Source organism: Canis aureus, chromosome 5 (genome assembly GCF_053574225.1).
Source record: "Canis aureus isolate CA01 chromosome 5, VMU_Caureus_v.1.0, whole genome shotgun sequence".
Classification (NCBI taxonomy): Eukaryota; Metazoa; Chordata; class Mammalia; order Carnivora; family Canidae; genus Canis; species Canis aureus.
Window position 1 is genome coordinate 34,718,785 of NC_135615.1, and position 17,906 is coordinate 34,736,690.

The 17,906-nt window shown below is 47.5% G+C and overlaps 1 protein-coding gene across 3 annotated transcripts in view; it reads left to right on the forward strand.

Annotated features, from left to right (window-relative positions):
* The first annotated feature begins 3,006 nt into the window (after nucleotides 1-3,006).
* LARP4B (La ribonucleoprotein 4B) overlaps nucleotides 3,007-17,906 on the forward strand; it is a 94,459-nt gene continuing 79,559 nt past the window's right edge. Inside the window, exon 1 of one of the 3 annotated variants that reach the window (XM_077897373.1) lies at nucleotides 3,007-3,063. The gene's annotated coding sequence lies outside the window, so the exon portion shown is untranslated. Of the gene's footprint in view, nucleotides 3,064-3,118; nucleotides 3,261-4,047; nucleotides 4,201-17,906 lie in introns of those variants that run through there. The other 2 variants (XM_077897371.1, XM_077897372.1) reach the window with 2 other exon arrangements.

Below are 17,906 nucleotides of genomic sequence, written 5' to 3' on the forward strand. Positions count from 1 at the left end.
GGGATGGAGTCCCTCATCGGGCTCTCTGCAGGGGAGCTTCTCCCCTCTGCCTGTGTCTCTGCCTCTCTCTCTCTCATGAATAAATAAATAAAAGCTTTAAAAAAAAAATCAGGACAGCGGTAACAGCAAGCAAAACCATCCTAAAAGGGAGGAATGATTTTTTTTGGTAGGATAGGTACAACTTGTGATCACACGACATGAGAAGTGAGGGGGACCATGGGCTGAGAAATTTATAACTAAAATGTTCTTTAAAATTGATCTGATCTTTCTAAGCAAAAATGCCACAAAACCATGTTTTATGTTATAACCTCAGATTCCAAGTGAAAATGGATATTTCTTTTGAAACGCAGCTTGAAACACACACATCAAGCAAAGGGGAACAAAAAACCAGTTTTTCTTTTATTTTGTAAATTTTATTTGTATTTTAATTCCAACATAGTTAACACAGAGCTTAGTTTCAGGAGTACAATGTAGTGTCAGCATCCCCAGACATCACCGTGACCCTCAGGGTAAGTGCTCTGCTTCATCCCCATCACCTCCTCCCCCACCCCTCCCTCTGGTGACCTGCAGGGTGTTCTCTAGAGTGGAGAGTCTGAGTGTCTTGGTTTGCCTTTTTTTTTCTTTATTTCTTAAATTCCACATATAAGTGAAATCATATGGTATCTGTCTTATTTCACTTAGCATAATACACTCTAGTTGATCCATGTTGTCACAAATGGCAAGATTTTGTTCTTATTTATGGCTGAATAATATTCCATTATATATATATATATACACATACATACACACCTCGTCTTCCTTACCTATTCATCAGTGGATGGACACTTCCACAGTTTGGCTATTGAGGACATCCCGCTATGAACAATGGGGTGCAGGTGCGGCTTTGGATCACTGTTTCTAACCTTTGGGTAAATCCTAGGAGTGCAGTTGTGGGGTCATAGGGTAGCTCTATTTTTAACTTCTTGAGGACCCTCCACACAGTTCTCTGGAGTGGCTGCAGCAGCTTGCATTCCCACCCACAGGGCAAGAGGGCTCCCCTTTCTCCACAGCCTCACCAGCACCTGTTGTTTCTCGTGTTGTTGATTTTAGCCGTTGTGACAGCTGTGATATCTACAAAGAGCCAGTTTTGAAGGAGGAAGGATCACACAATGTGACTACAAAACAGGAGATGTCATTTCAATATAAAATACTCCCTTATTGCTTAGGTTACTAGCCTTTTCTACAATTTAGGAACACATCTGTGAGTCACAATGTCTGCCTGCAGGTAGACATAAGCAAAAATGATGAAAGTCTGACTTACCAACTTCGGAGAACTCCTCATCTTTCCAAGACGGTCCACATCACTGGGCTGGGGGTGATTTCGCAGTGGAGAGGCAGGGCCTGGTAAGTGCAGGTAAGCATACAGGCGCACCTGAGAAGGGGTCCCAACACGCCCCACCCGTCCTCTGGGGAACTGAGCTTTAAACGCTTTCCATAAACCCGTTAAAGTCACTGCTGTGAACATCCTGATTTAACCTGCAGGGCTCCTAGAGCTAGAACGTGACAACGTATCACAAAGCAAGGGGCACCCAGCTCTGACGCCAAGCAACACAGGGGAGTGAAAAGCACACTTGCCAGCGTTCGACCCCGGCCAGGAGGCGCGCCAGAGGCACAGGTGCAGGTATGGGTGCCGCAGCGACCCAGCTAAGACTTCCTAAGTCTTAACTCCCGCCACCGGGACCTATTCAAGTATTCAAGTGCTAGGTCGGCGCAGTCAACACTCAGGAGTAGACGCAGGACGCCAGGCAGCAAGCTCCCAGGAGGTGGACGGGGAAGGGAGCGCACCCCCAGGCCCCTGCCCCTCCCGGCCTCTGCCATGGCCCAAGGGCGCTCAGGGCCTGGGTGTCTCTGCGCAGGTGGAAGGGGCCTGGGGCTGGAAAGAGGGGGGTGAGGGGGGTAAGGGGGCGGGGGGGGGCGCGGTCCCGGGGTGAGGGGCGCGGTTCCAGGGTAAGGGGTGAGGAGGGTGAGGGGTGAGGAGGGTGAGGGGGGCGGGGGGCGCGGTCCCGAGTGAGGGGGTGAGGGGGGCGGTCCCGGGGTGAGGGAGTGAGGGGGACAGGGGGCGCGGTCCCGAGGTGAGGAGGGTGAGGAGGGTGAGGGGGGCGGGGGGGGCGGCCCCAGGGAGAGGGGGGTGAGGGGGTGAGGGGTACGCGGCCCCGGGGTGAGGGGGCGGGGGGATCGCGGCCCCAGGGTGAGGGGGGCGGAGGCCGCGGTCCTGGGGTGAGGGAGTGAGGGGGACGGGGGGGGGGGGGGGGGGCGCGGTCCCGAGGTGAGGAGGGTGAGGGGGTGAGGGGGGCGGGGGCGCGGTCCCGGGGAGAGGGGTGTGAGGAGGGTGAGGGGGTGAAGGGGTGAGGGGGGCGGGGTCGCGGTCCTGGGGTGAGGGGGTGAGGGGGGCGGGGCGCGGCCCCGGGGAGATGGGGGTGAGGAGGGCGGGGGGGTGAGGGGCGCGTGGGGCGCGGCCCCGGGGAGGGGGGGTGAAGGGGTGAGGGGGCGGGGGCGCGGTCCTGGGGTGAGGGGGTGAGGGGGGCGGGGGCGCGGCCCCGGGGAGAGGGGGTGAGGGGGGCGGGGTGTGAGGGGCGCGTGGGGCGCGGCCCCGGGGAGAGGGGGTGAGGGGGTGAGGGGGTGAGGGCGGCCCGCCGACCGCTATCTGGGAGCCAGGAGGGGGTCGCCGTACCCCGCGACAGCGCCGCCTCTCCAGGTCGCAGCGGGGGCGGGGGCGACGGCGGGGCGGGGCGGGGTTGCGTGCGCGCCCGCGCCAATCACAAGCGCCGCCGGCAGGGGCGCGCGCACGGAAAGGCCGGGAAGCGGAGGGGCGGGCCTGGTGCCGCGCGCAGCCAATGGGGGCGCCCCGGCGCCATGACGTGAGGCTCTCCCGGGCGCTGAGCGCCAGTCGGCTGGCGGGGCCGGTGAGTGCGCGGGCGCGCGGGCGCGCGGGCGCGCGGGGCGGGACTTCCGGCGAGCCCCGGAAGCGGGAGCTGTGTGTTCTCATGCGAACGGGAAGGAGCGTTGGGGCGCCGGAGTCGCGAGGTTGAGACATTTTCGGGCCCGAAACGGGAAGGAGTCGCGGCCGCCCGCCGCCAGCCCGCGCCGCGCCGCCCCCGCCGCTCGTCCGGGCCGGCCGCGCCCTCCCCGCCCCTCCCTCTCGGCCCGTCCGCGTGTGGCGCGGTCGCCGGGCACCGGGGCTGCGGCGGTCGGCGGCCGGGCGGCGGCGGCGCTGCTGACAGGTGAGCGCGGCGGGCGGCGGGCGGGCCGCCGGGTGCCCCCGCCCGCGCCCCCGCCCCGGCCGCCCGCTCGGACCCGCGGCGCGCCCGCCTGTCACGGGCCGCCATCTTCCCGGAGGACGCGGCGGGCGGAGTGCGGGCCGGGCGGGGCGGGACTGCGGGGCCGGGCCGGGCTGCGGGGGGCGGGCGGGGGCGCGCGGGGCCGGGGCAGGGCCGCGCCGCCGTCCGGCCCGCACTGCGGAGGCCTCGCCCCGCCCGCCCGCCCGGGGCCCGCGCGCCGCCGGCCGGGCGGGGAGCGGCGGGGACCCGGGCACCAGGAAGTGGGAGCCCGTGCGGGCCGCGCCGGGGCGGCGGGAGTGCGGCGGGAGGGGTCGGCGCCCGGCCTCCCCCTGCAGCGCGACGCCTCCCGGGCGCGGGCGGGCGGGCGGGCGGACAGTTGGCCGGCGCGTGCGAGCCGCTCCCGGCCGCGGGTCGTGTCCCCCGGGCGGTGGGGCCGGAGCGGGGCAGCCGAGCAAGCGGGAGGGGGGGGCCGGGGGGGAGGGGGGTGCAAGTTACCTTCCTTCTGGAAAGTTTTTTTTCCTTCTCTTCCCGTATTTTTTTTTTTTTTTTTTTTAAAGCTGGTCTCTCGAGTTGCGTGGAGAATTTGCAATGCGCTCGAAATAGGTGCGAAGTTGTCGTTTGCAGGGGGTGGGGTGGGGTGGGGGCGCCGCTCGCGTCCTGCGGTGCAGGCGGCGCACTGTGCAATCTGCACACTTCCCCACCTGCCTGCCTCCCTCTAATTTACCGTCGGCCGGCCTCGGCCTCCTCTGCACAAGTCGGGGTGCGTGGGGCTTCGGCTCTGCTCTGCACCGGGAGGCGGTTTCCTGAATCCGGCCGCGGGTGACCCCTCCGAACTCAGGATTGCTCGGGTTGCCGAGGTGGGGTATCCCCACAGAGGCATCAGGTCAGCAAGCTTATCATCATTTCAGCCGTAAAGGGGATTGGTGCATTTCCTTTGAAACTTGCTTTTGGGTTCGAAATGACTCTCCTCATTCTGTATTTTGGAACATTAATGGGAGCTGACTTGTTTCCATGAAAGGATGTCCTGGCTTCTTATTGATGAAGCGGTGACTTCTGCTTCGCTTTTCTTCATCCAGCCCCGCAGGGCTATCCCAGCAAGTCCGTCTGGGCCGTTTTTACTGCTTATTTTCATCACTCGATTTTTTTAAACGAAAACTTGAAAGTGTTATTTACCGCACTGGTGTTTTCAGTATTCTTTCTCTATCCATTCTGATTTGCTGGACAGTTTTTTTGTTTGTTCGGTTTTGTTTATTTGTGGGGTTGTTTTTGCTTGATTCCATGTATTTGGGCAGAGAAAGCAAGTTCTGAGGATAAAATGTGTATTCTGAGCAAAGGACTTCTATATCTGAGTGGGAGCCGGAGAGAAAATAGGTGATAATGTGATTGCTAGCATTCATTTAATGCATTCTGTACAAGAGTAGCTGAAATTAAATGGCAGCACATTGAGGGAGATACTTGATTTTATTTAAAATAAAAGATTTTATTTTTCCTTAGGACTCCTTAGGGAGCATGCTTCAAAAAAAGTTGAGCATTGGAAAATTTATTGAACTTAACGATGATTTCTGCAAATAAGCACAATTTTGACAGACCTAATTAAACTCTGTGAAAACATTCTAGTCACTTGTTTTTATGAAACAGTCTTCGCATATCCTAACACGTCTATCCTAACAGTCTTCACATATCCTAATTCTGAAATACGTAGTGCAAGGCAGGAGCACCAGGTTAAGAGTAATAGAATAAGCCGTGCCTTGGAGGAGCCCCACTCCCGCAAGTAGATTGCAACCGTATTTACAGGTTTTTGTAGGGAGAGACCTGAGGTCCGTGTTACCAAGAGAAGTGGCCGACGGACTGCTTCCACTGTTACTTCAGAGTGTCATGCTGGGCTTCATACTTTCCATAGTGATAAGTAGGATTATTATTTAGGTCTTCTACTTTTAGTAACATGTGCTATCTTTATGATGGTCCCTAGAGATCTTTAAAAGCTGTGTAGGGGATCCCTGGGTGGCGCAGTGGTTTGGCGCCTTCCTTTGGCCCAGGGCGCGATCCTGGAGACCCCGGATCGAATCCCACATCGGGCTTCTGGTGCATGGAGCCTGCTTCTCCCTCTGCCTATGTCTCTGCCTCTCTCTCTTTCTCTCTCTGTGACTATCATAAATAAATAAAAATTTAAAAAAAAAAAGAAAAAAAAAAAAGCTGTGTAGATACATGTTACTTTAGATTGTTATTGTCCTCAAGTTCAAGGCACAAGTTTTAAGTATGCTTTCATAATCCATGGTTGTACATTCACAGAGTTTTCTCCTACTTAGGGATTTTTTTCAGATAAATGCAAGAAAATCTCAGTATATTCTTGTCATTCCTCCTATAAGGCCATTGACTCAACCTGTTTCTAATGGGCAGAAGAAAACAAACACTGAAGTTGTTTTTATGGAAAATACATTGTTAAAAACAGACACTGTTGCTGGGCATTGTTGCTTATGCTGTTTTCTAAAACTTTATCCTGTGAAGAGTTCTCTTTTTTCTGTAAGAGCTAATTTTAGAGTACACAGTAAATGAGGCACTGCCTTCTGAGAGCTTTCAACTCACCAGATATGATTGTAGTTTGCTTCAGTTCAGGCTGCTGCTGCTTGGTGCACTCGGTGATCTCCCCAGAGCGACTCTATTTCCCCTGGAGCTTTTTACAGGAATATGGAGTTATAGAGGGAGAGCCGTCAGGTTCTCTTATTAGAAGGAAGGAAAATAACTCCAATGTGGACATTTTTTTTTTTCCTAACATTCCAACACTTTATTTTTTCTGCATGTCAGCGTCTTTAACCTTTAGGAACAGCGAAGAGAAGTCTTAACTTGGCTCACATCTCCTTCCCTATCGTCCCCCGCCCCAAAGTCCCTATTGTCCCTTTAATAGTTCTATAAACTGTCTTTTCAGCACTTTTCTGGTGATGCTTTCATGGCTGAGTTATAAGGGCTGCAGGTGAGTGATGCCACCACTTCTGGGCCTTCTGTCACAGTCTGGTTTTCTCTTCAGCATCCCCCCTAATTCCCTGATAGTGAGACCTGGGTCAGGAGTACATTGTGTTAACACAAAAGACATTTCATATTTAGCTCAAATTTGAAAGCATGCTACTTAATCTTTGGAGAGGGTTTTAATAATCGTTGAGATGCGACTTAAGCTTCAGTGAAAGTGTTCTTTACGAAATCTGATATGCACACATATTGGCTTGGAAACCTACAAGTTAGGTAGCATTTATTTGTGTGAGAAAAATAAAGTGTCTCTTTCATTTACAGCACACCATTTTAGTTCCACTATGGCCGGAGGTTGTTTTAAAGGCGTATCCTGGTTGTCAGGCCTTTTTAAAAAAACTCTTCAGTGACTGTCCTCTGTCTAATAAGTGAGAAACGCCGAGGGCCAGGCTCCAGGGCCCTGGGCATTTCTGCCTCCTCCTTGCAGGCTGCCTCACCCTCACCACTGCCTCTGCCTCAAAACCGTGCTGTTGCCTTTGCTCTCTGTAGTTTCTTTGCCTGAAATAGAATTTTTTTTTTTAACTTTGCTCTTTAATCCATCCTTATAAAGGTATTTCAGGAGTCCTTCAGGAATCCTTGCCTTCATTTCTAAGGTGCTTAGAGTGCTTCTCTGTTTCTGTAGCACGTCAGGCACAGCACCTGATGAATTAATGTAAGCTCCTTGTGGGTGCGATCCTTTCAGGTTTGTAATCTCTTTGCCCAACTCAGGTCCAGGTACCCTATACAGACCTCCTTCGACTTAGGATATACCTAAGGTTATAGGTTGTAAATACTGTTAAGTTGGTTGTAGGTTGAAAATAATGTTAAGTTGGAAATGGGTTTCATACACCTAACCTTTAACATCACAGCTTAGGCTTGTTTACTTTAAACCTGCTCAGAACACTTAATATTCGCCTGCAGTTAGTGCAAAATCATCTAACACAAAGCCTGTTTGTTCGTGAAGTGTTGAATATCTCATGTAATTCCTTGAATACCATAGTGAAAGTGACAAACCGAATGGCAGTATGGGTGCCGGAGGGTTGTCAGCGAATCTCGGTTGTTATTCCTCTGATTGTGGGGCTGAGTGGGAGGGAGCCTGCTACCTGGAGCAAGATCAGCATTGAAAATTTGAGGTACAGGGCAGCCCTGGTGGCACAGTGGTTTAGCGCTGCCTTCAGCCCAGGGCGTGATCCTGGAGACCTGGGATCGAGTCCCGTGTCGGGTTCCCCACATGGAGCCAGCTTCTCTCTCTGCCTGTGTTTTGGCCTCTCTCTCTGTGCCTCTCGTGAATAAGTAAATAGAATCTTAAGAAAAAAAAAAAAGAAAAAGAAAATTTGAGGTGCAGTTTCCACCGAATGTGTATCATTTTTGCACCATTGTGAAGTTGAAAAATTATAAGTTGACCCATCATAAGTTGGGGACCATCTGTAGATGTTTAGTAAACTTTGCTCAGCTAGATGGAAAAAGGCGTGTCTAAAGACACCTTTCATTTCGGTTGTAAGGAAATGATTTGCAGATTGTACAATTGCATGCCTTTGTAAACATAAAAATTTTCACTTGAAATGAGTGCAATAGAAAGTGCACAGTCATATTTACAAAATGTTTGTGATTTGATAGTGATATAGTGCATACTGCATTGTGGATGGAGTAATTTTCAAATTTTTTATTTTTGAAAGATTTTATTTAATGAGAGACGCAGAGAGAGAGAGTCAGAGACACAGGCAGAGGGAGAAGCAGGCTCCCCACAGGAAGCCCAATGTGGGACTTGATCCCAGGACCCCGGGATTATGCCCTGGGCTGAAGGCGGCGCTAAACCACTGAGCCACCCAGGTGCCCCTTTTTATTTACTTTTTTAAAGATTTTATTTATTAGAGCACAAGCAGGCTCCCAGCTGAGCAGGGATCAGTCCCAGGAATGACCCCATGCAAAGGCAGACACTTAACCTACTGAGCCACCCAGGTGCCCCTGGATGGAGTCCTTTAATCATGTGACATAGATTGTGTTCTTTCTTAGTCTTTAAAAACTTGCCCTCTTGGGGATCCCTGGGTGGCGCAGCGGTTTAGCGTCTGCCTTTGGCCCAGGGTGCTATCCTGGAGACCCGGGATCGAATCCCACGTCGGGCTCCCGGTGCATGGAGCCTGCTTCTCCCTCTGCCTATGTCTCTGCCTCTCTCTCTCTCTCTCTCTATGTGACTATCATACAAAAAAAAAAAAAAAAAAAACTTGCCCTCTTGATAACGAATGCCAATTTCTTTGGCTTTAAAATTAAATTATAGGGATCCCTGGGTGGCGCAGCGGTTTGGCGCCTGCCTTTGGCCCAGGGCGCGATCCTGGAGACCCAGCATCGAATCCCACGTCAGGCTCCCGGTGCATGGAGCCTGCTTCTCCCTCTGCCTATGTCTCTGCCTCTCTCCCTGTGTGACTATCATAAATAAATAAAAAAAATTAAAAAAAAATAAAATTAAATTATATTACCCTAAAACAAACCAATTACAATAGTGAAAACATAGTTTTAAACTTCATTGGATTTTTCCATTTTTCATCCCCTGTGGAGAGTCCTTGCCACAGGGTCTGGTAGGAAACACAGAGTTCATGCCTTCCTTGAGCAGGTGTTTTTGGTCAGTAAGATACTAGCAACACAAAGACAAATGATGCCAGAACTTTTCTCTAAGGCTTGCGGTCTAGAAGGGCTTAGGAAAGTGAGTTGTTTTATTTAAAGCCAAGCAGACAAGCATTTGGATTCTTGCAGCTTCCATCTGCAAGATGTGTTGATGGCTCTCAGCACCACACTCCCTTGAGTGGTCTCGCTCTTGTATACAGTTGTATTGCTTCAGCACATCCTGTGGCAGGCCCCCTCATCTCCTTTCCCCGCCCCAGCTTTTTTTTTTTGGTAACTCTTACTACATTATAACATACCGTGTAATTTCCGTATTTTATGTAGGGTCTGGCTTCTGGTGTTCAAATGTTAACTCTGTCAGGGTGAGGGGTTTTATTTTGTTCACTGACATGAACCCAGACCTTTGAATGGTACAGAATAGTCACTAAATAATTCATGAATAAATCCTTGGGTTATAAAGATGAATAAAAGGGATGGATTGCCCTCCTTTTTGGAGCTCACAGTCCATGGAGCCAGGTAAATGACCACATAACCACAGATGAGATCCATATACATTGGGCTGGCTGTTGTAGGCTTGAGAGGACCAGGAGGTTCCCTGAGGAAGAGTGTGGTGGGGCAGAGTCAGCCTGCCGGGCAGAGGACCGGTGTCAGCGACTCTCAGCACATGGATTTGCTGAGAGTAAAGGAGGGCCTGTCGATGTAGCAGCTGGATCGCACAGGATTTAAGCCATCTCAGGATAGGTGAGAATTTTGCTTTGTATCCTAAGAACAGTGGAAAGCACTTGGAGGGTTTTCAGCAGGAGAATTACATGACCGGAACTGCCTTTTTAAGTGATTATTCTGCTTTAAGGAGAGGAAGGAAAGGGCACACACTGACGGGTATTACTCGACCCGGAGCGAGGTGGAGGGAGGGCCCTTGTGTTTATTCTTGTGTTTGTCACGGTGGAAAAGGCCAAGCCCTGGCCTAAATGAAGAATAGCTTGTTTAGAAACTCTTTGGTTTGTATTAGATAGACATAATGTTTGTTTGTTTATTTATTTATTTATTTTTTGCTTGTTTTTAAAGATTTTATTTATTTATTCATGAGAATACACAGAGAAGAGAGAGAGAGAGGCAGAGACACAGGCAGAGGGAGAAGCAGGCTCCACTCAGGGAGCCCAATGTGGGGGACTCGATCCCGGGTCTCCAGGATCAGGTCCTGGGCTGAAGGTGGCGCTAAACCGCTGAGCCACCTGGGCTGCCCCAATTCTGTTTTTATTTTTCAAAAAGCTTTGTTTTATTGTCAAAGCTCAAAATATAAGGGTAAAAACATGATCGGTTCAGTACAAATTTATAAGTTAATTACAGTTCTCTGAACATGTTAAACATCCCCTTTTCAAATATTTTTTTTCTGAAAATATTGTGTCCTTTAAAACCTGTTCTTCAAAGACTACTTTCTGAACAGTTCTTTTTTTGTTGATTACATTATCTCTTTCATCCTTAAATCTTACCATCGGTGTAATTCCTGTCTTACTATAGATATATGTATGTATCCCCCAGACTATATAGTACTGTCATCCATTACTGTCTGGCTTTTCTCTACTCTGCAGAGTCGTGGAGTTGTGTGAACCTTTGAAAGGAGACTTGAAGTCCCTGTGGAAAGTTACCTTTTAGAGATCGAGGCATTTAGAATTCAAAACCATTTTCCCTTTACTTGTGTTTTCAGGAGGTAAAACATTCAAATAATGGATAGTATGTTGGTTGTCATTTAGTGCAGAAATTTAGGATGAACTTTTTGGATGAAACTTTCCCTAGGATTACTAGAAGTTCCATGTTCCTTTTTGATCAATATCTGTGTCTCCAGAGATTCTTGTTTTCAGACGCTAGTGCTCTTTCTGGTTTTCTGTCAACAGGTCACTTGAGTACAGACCATTGTACAAATGAGTATCTGATGAATCAGCAGTATGTTCTTCACACCTCACACACAGGGCGGGCCTCAGTGAAGAGCAAAGGTCCAAAGACTGTAGTAGCTCACAGCACTTGGGGCTCTTCACACTTCTTTGTATATGTTGATGTTTACATTTCTTCTGCTGAAATCCTTCCCTTTTAGGCCTCTGTGCAGGAGAGTTAACCCCAGGCATGAATGGACCGGGGAAGAAAATACATTTGCCACACACAACTGCAGAAGCAGTCAGGCGTGCAGAATGTACGTCTTTGTGACCCGGTGAAACTGCACTGGCAGAGTGAATTGCGTTCCTGCACAAGAGTGCCTTGAGGTCCTAAATGACCCTAAGTTTTAGTAGTCTCCATCGGGCCAGGGACATTGTTGGTGTTTTCCTTTGAAGTTCAGAATATTGAGAGTGTGCTTGTCATTGTGAAGGTTTTTGATCTGTTAACTCTAAGTTTTTCATGAAATTGAAGATTACAGTTCAAGGTAAGAAGCCATAGATCAGATGTTTTTCCAGGGTTATTATATGGCCACAAATTTCATAAGTAGGTGATTATGAGCAGAGCAAATAAAAGTTGGATCATTAACTTCCAATTTACATTCTGGTGCATTGGTGCAGTTAGGTAAGGTTATTGAAAACTTGTAAACAATATATTTACCAAGTGTTTAATCGTAATTATGGTACATTTAATCAGCCTTAATCCAGTTGCATAGAAAATTTTGTTTTCATCAGCACCATTTTTCACTGTGGAATTACAAGGAGGGAAACCTTTCATTTAATGCAATTCATACAGTTTCAGTGGTTAGCACTTTAGGACAGTCATTCTCGGAGCCTGTTTTTTTATGAACTGAGACTTGATAACTTGTTTATGAAAATAACTGCCAGAGAAGAGTGTAACTCTTGTTGCAGTCCTAGGATTTTGGAGCTCTGACACTCAGACCCGTGCTCACAGAAGTAAGTTTAAGGTCAATGCAAATACAGCGAGTTAGCAGGTGGCAAAGCCAGGGCTCTCTGCCTTTGGTGTCCTGTCTGGGCTCAGTCCTGTGTGGCACTCTAATTACAGAATTCACAAAATATGCTTCTGAACAGTAGGATTTCAAAAACTGAAATTGTTGAAAGTGTTAACATTATGTATACTAGAATTTTATTTTATTTAAATATTTATTTATTTATTCATGAGAACACAGAGAGAGAGGCAGAGACACAGGCAGAGGGACAAGCAGGCTCCACACAGGGAGCCCGATGTGGGACTCGATCCCAGGTCTCCAGGATCAGGTCATGGGCTGAAGGCGGCGCTAAACCGCTGGGCTTGTATACTAGAATTTTAAATTGGCATTTTACTGTTTTTTTTTTTTTGTTGTTGTTGTTTTGTTTTGTAAGACTCTTTTTTTTTTTGTAAGACTCTTAAAGTCGCTATCAAAATGTGTATTTATTTATTTATTTAAGTATTTTATTTATTTATTCATGAGAGAGAGAGAGAGAGAGGTAGAGACACAGGCAGAGAGAGAAGCAGGCTCCACGCAGGGAGCCCCACTTGATCCCGGGTATCCAGGCCCTGGCCCTGGGCCAAAGGTGGCACTAAACCGCTGAGCCACCCGGCTGCCCCTAAAATATGTTTTTAAAAACACATTTGAAATAACATTTATTTTAAGAAAATTAAGCATATTTGTCATTCTAGATAATTTAACTTACTGGCTTTAATCAACTTGGGAAGGCACAAATAGGTCTTCCAGTTTGTATCTCATATTAAGACTGCAGTTTATTTGTTGTCTTAGAGAAATAAAATTTGAGAAATTCCTGTACATTCAGTGGTTGCCTTCCTAAACTGCACAGACAGTTCTACCCTTGACATCCATGCTGCTGGTGCAGGGTTCATGTTCAGGCTTTGGATGTGTCAGCACATGTGTTCATACTCCTCTCTTCTTGGTAAGGAGGAGCTCAGACCTAAGAGAGGGTTGCTTGGGTGAGCACTATACCACCTCTCCTGGCCTTTACCCTCCTCAACAACACTTTTCCTTGCTTCCTAACAGCCTGGATCTTGCCTATAGAATGTGAGAAATGAATGCAGATTGCCACAGTTCTCACCCTCAGCAATGTATTTGGTTTAGAATTCAGAGGACCCAAAATCCTTGCTTGTTTTTGTTTTTCCGAACACCTCATTTGCTCTTCGGAAAACTGAGGCCTAGAGACAGTTTGCTTCCCATCACATGATCAAGAGGAGAAAATGGGGTCTGTCTAGTTACTTGCTTCTAAATCCATTGCAAACAAGACCCAACTGTTAGAAAGCTTAGGTGTCCTACATATGTGTTAGGTCCAGGTAACCTGATAGATTGGTGGCCTGTGCCACACAGCACAGCTAAGCTGCAGAAATGCTGGTTTTAACCAGAAAGTTTTAATAGTACTTTTTATAGTGCGTATCCTTGGAGCTGGGGTACCCCACACCCAGGACTGAGAAAAGTTCATTTACCTTGCTGAAGAGTCATTCAGAATTACTGGAGCCGATGCTGACTCTGATAGTTTGCTTGGAACTTTTATGGTGTTATTAGGTTCATCTGTTGAACTATGATCCTAACTGGCTGAGGATTATTATCCAGTTATTTCTAAAATAGAGATGATAGTATGCCTAGAATACATATCCTTTGGTATATATCAGACTGAAGGATTATCTAAAGTAGTATATATTTTTGAACTCCCAACTATGGAACTTAAATTCTTTTTTTTTTTTAATTTTTTTAATTTTTTATTTACAATAGTCACACACAGAGAGAGAGAGAAGAGGCAGAGACATAGGCAGAGGGAGAAGCAGGCTCCATACACCAGGAGCCCGACGTGGGATTCGATCCCGGGTCTCCAGGATCGCGCCCTGAACCAAAGGCAGGCGCCAAACCGCTGTGCCACCCAGGGATCCCTTAAATTCTTTTTTATGAGTAGTGTCACTTTTGTTAAGGAACACTTCATTTTAGGTGATATTCATTGTATTTCACTATTTTCTGATTAGCACAGTCATGTTGGCAAAGGTGAAAGCGTGTTCAGTTGTCATACCTTGTCTTGGGCCCTGGCTGCTACTTTGTGAGTCAGTGTGGTTTCATGGCTCCGCAGGTCCAGCCTCTGGCTGCCTAGTGACTAGTAATGACTGTATTGGTTTAGTCTCTGCTGTGCCTGCCCTAAACATGCACACAGCAGGTGAGATGAGTGCCCAGGGGCTCTACCAGCAGGTAGCGGGGAGTCGGGGTCTGGGCGAGCCTCGAGCCCCTGCTCCTGACCCCCTCCTCAGATGCCCAGCCTTTTGTTCATAAGTCCTTGAACTACTGAGTCTCTTTTTAATATTTCTGGTATATATGTCTGTTTTTCCAGTGGAAGGACTCAGCTTTCAGCAGATTCTCAAAAAGATCTTTGACCTCTCCCTTCAATACAAGTAATAGTTTTTAGCATGTGTTTGCCACTTGGGAACTTGTAGGATTTGTTATTTTGATAATGAAATATGATTTTTTGTTTGTCAACATGACTTTGTATTTAATTCTTCTATATGTTTAGATTCCTAGTACACACAGATGGACACATATACACATAATCTAGAGAGTATATGAAATGAAAATGAACCCACAATGATTTTGCCCCAACCTCAAAGTACTGCCTTTTCCCACATGAACACATTATTTGTAGTATGCAGCAACAGAGGCTTTTACTTGGAGTCATCATTTTAAACACAAGAATTTCTTCTTGAGTATTTATTGCATGAAAGACACAGTGACTAAACACATATTTCCTGAGATTTTACTCTGCCAGGTACTGTGTCAGGAATATACTCAGCATTGGAGAGCCTGCATTTGACGTGCACTGGGTGTGAAGGGTTTGCTACCCAGGCAGGGGGCCAGGTGGAGGAGGGGTCCCAAGTGCAGACTACAGGGTGGAGGACGGTCTGTTTCAGAAAGGCCATCTGTGAAGAATTGGTGGGTTGGAGACCTGGAAAAAGTTGAGGTAATAATTTGGTTCAGAGACGATGGTTATCTGAGCAGTTGACAAGTAATAGAGACAGAGATGTAGGCTGCTGTGAGAGGAAGAGGTTAAAGGTGTATTTGTAGGTTTCTTGTGTGGGCAGCTGGGTAGATGATATGCTCTCTTTCTTTGAGATGGAGGGATTGTCGGTTTTTATTTGTCTCAAATGAGAAGGGTGGTGGGAATGGATTTTTTTTTTAAACAATGGACTTGGAGGAGTCTGTAGGTCAAGTTTGTTCATCAGATGCTTGCTTAGTTGCACTGATACTCGGCATGTGGTGTTAACTGAAGCCATGAGAACTGGAGCAGAGGAGCACAAGTCAGGCCCGGAGAGGAAGGAGCTGCAGGTGCGGCTCGGTCCCAGGGAGACCGTAGTGGCCTGCTGCCTGCTCCCCTCTGCCCTCTTTCTCTACCTATCAGTTAAGTTGTCACTTACAAAAGCCAGTTCAGTGTGTTCCCAAACTCATTCGGGAACTTGTACACCTTATTGCAGTTAAAGATTTGATTAGTAGACACTGATAAAAATAGTGTAGAAATACTCCTATGAGAACTAATCTGAAAACTTTGGAGTGTTTCATTAAAAACAAATCACTAAGAAAACTATTAACTTAGGTGTGTGGGTAAGATACTCATAAAAAACTGGAGAATGATTCTAGGAGGACTATACCATTCATTATTTTTTTTTTTTAACTAAGTTGCACTTTAAAGAGACAGAGACATAGGTGATGCATTATGGATGTGGTTTGTGAGAGAAAGAAAAGGTCTGATGGACTGGCTCAGTCTAAGAAAAAGGCCCAAGTGAAGGGGCATATGCAAGGTAAAGTGGTTAAGGGTTCATGTGTCAGTTTTCAGGGTTGCCTACTTTAATGTACTGTTACTTCCAGTCACAAAGGGCAAGAGAGCTTTCCTGAACTTAGTGCGGAAGACAAGCATCATGGCAGATGGGAAGGGAGGAGGAGGAGGAAAGCATGCCTGCAGGCTGAGGAAGAGAGGCCATGGGTACATCTTAGCAGCAAGCAGGCCATCTTGTCAGAACAGCATCCTTGGAGAGGCTGCATCCTGCCTGGGAGGCCCCCGGCCCCGTGCTGTTGTTCATCCCTGTCCCTGCTTCTCTGTCCTTCCCACTTGTCTCCCTTGTATGTTTCTTGGTGATGGCTAGGCAACACATGTTTTGAACAGTGCTGGGTGGAAGAACTGAAGATACAGGAAAAGAGGAGGAAATGGGATCCAGACCACAGGTGGAGGACCAGTGCTCCTTCAGTTAATATATTATTTTTTCTCCAAACCTTTGATAAATTAGTGAGAAAAACTTGTTCATTTTCATTAAGTTTTTTCAAGTTACGTTCAGGCTGTATTTGGGTCCCTCACCTTGACTTATGAGGTCTGATTTTCAAGAGTTATGTAGAATTATGATTGTTACAGACTATTTCCTTTTCTTTCACCAAAGTGCTAAGAAATAATGCATCTGTTAGGAATACCAAATTCAAGAAAAGAGGGATGCACATTAATGGGAGTCTTGAAATGAGACATATTTTATCACCACATAGAAAGCTGTGAAATGGTATTTTATTTTATTTTTTTTAAAGATTCATTTATTCATTTACTAGAGAGGGAGAGGCGGAAAGCAGCGTGAGCAGGGGAGGGACAGGGAGAGGGAGACTCTCAAGCAGACTCCCCGCTGAGTGTGGAGTCTGACACAGGGCTCCATCCCAGGACCCTGAGATCATGACCTGAGCCCAAATCCAGAGTCGGACAATTAAAAACTGAGCCACCCATGTGCCCCATGGCCTTTAATTTTTAAGGAAGATGATTTGCCTGTTCACATAACAGGATTTTAGGGAATGTCTGTGGGTCTGTAGTGAGGACTTGGGGAAGGTAAGTTGTTATCTTTATCTGTACCATCTGTTGGATCGAACAGCTCTTGACTTAGAGCCCAGCACATACCCTTGGGAATGTTTTCATGACTCCCTGAATTTCATTGTCCTTCATTTGGAGAAAACTATACATTCAAGATGTTCTTGCTTTGTTTTGACATATTGGTTATTGATTAACATAGGTCAGAACTACCTTTTCCCAAAGCAAAGCTTTTTTTTTTTTTTTTAATTTATTTTTTTATTTATTTATGATAGTCATACAGAGAGAGAGAGAGGCAGAGACACAGGCAGAGGGAGAGGCAGGCTCCATGCACTGGGAGCCCGACGTGGGATTCGATCCCGGGTCTCCAGGATCGCGCCCTGGGCCAAAGGCAGGCGCCAAACTGCTGTGCCATCCAGGGATCCCGCAAAGCTTTTTTAAAAAAATTTAACATCCTTGAAAACTACATGTTTACTACAGGGTGAAGAAGTGAAAATAGTCTGTCAGTGGCAGGTTTACAAGCTTTTTGTTGTGTTGGTTTATTTTATTTTATTTTTTTTTAAGATTTTATTTATTTATTCATGAGAGACACACATACACACAGAGGCAGAGACACAGGCAGAGAGAAAAGCAGGCTCCAGGCAGGGAGCCCAATTGCGGGACTGGATCCGGGGACTCCAGGATCACGCCCTGAACCAAAGGCAGATGCCCAAACACTGAGCCACCCGGGCATCCCCTGTTGTATTGGTTTAAAAAAAATTTTTTTTTTTTACCTAAACCACTTTATTTTTTTATTTTTATAGATTTTATTTATTCATTTGACAGTTCAAGGAAGTAAGCACAAGCAGGGGGAGCAGCAGTGGGAGAGGGAGAAGCACACTCCCTGCTGAACAGGGAGCCTGATGCAGAACTGGATCCCAGGACCCAGAGATCGTGACGGCCGAAGGCAGATTCTTCATTGACTGAGCCCCGGTACACCACTTTATATATAGTCCCAGACTTCGGACAATTTTATCACCTCTTGTTCGGATTCTCTGGTGCCCTCCTAGGCATAATCAGCATGCCGTAGTTGGAGCAGCACAGGGTTTGAGTGTGCTGTGAGCCACTGCCAAGCTCTGATGCTCTGTCATTTGCTAACATGCGTGACTTCTAGGATTGCTCACCACCATCCCTGTCTTACATCAGTGTCATTGCTTTC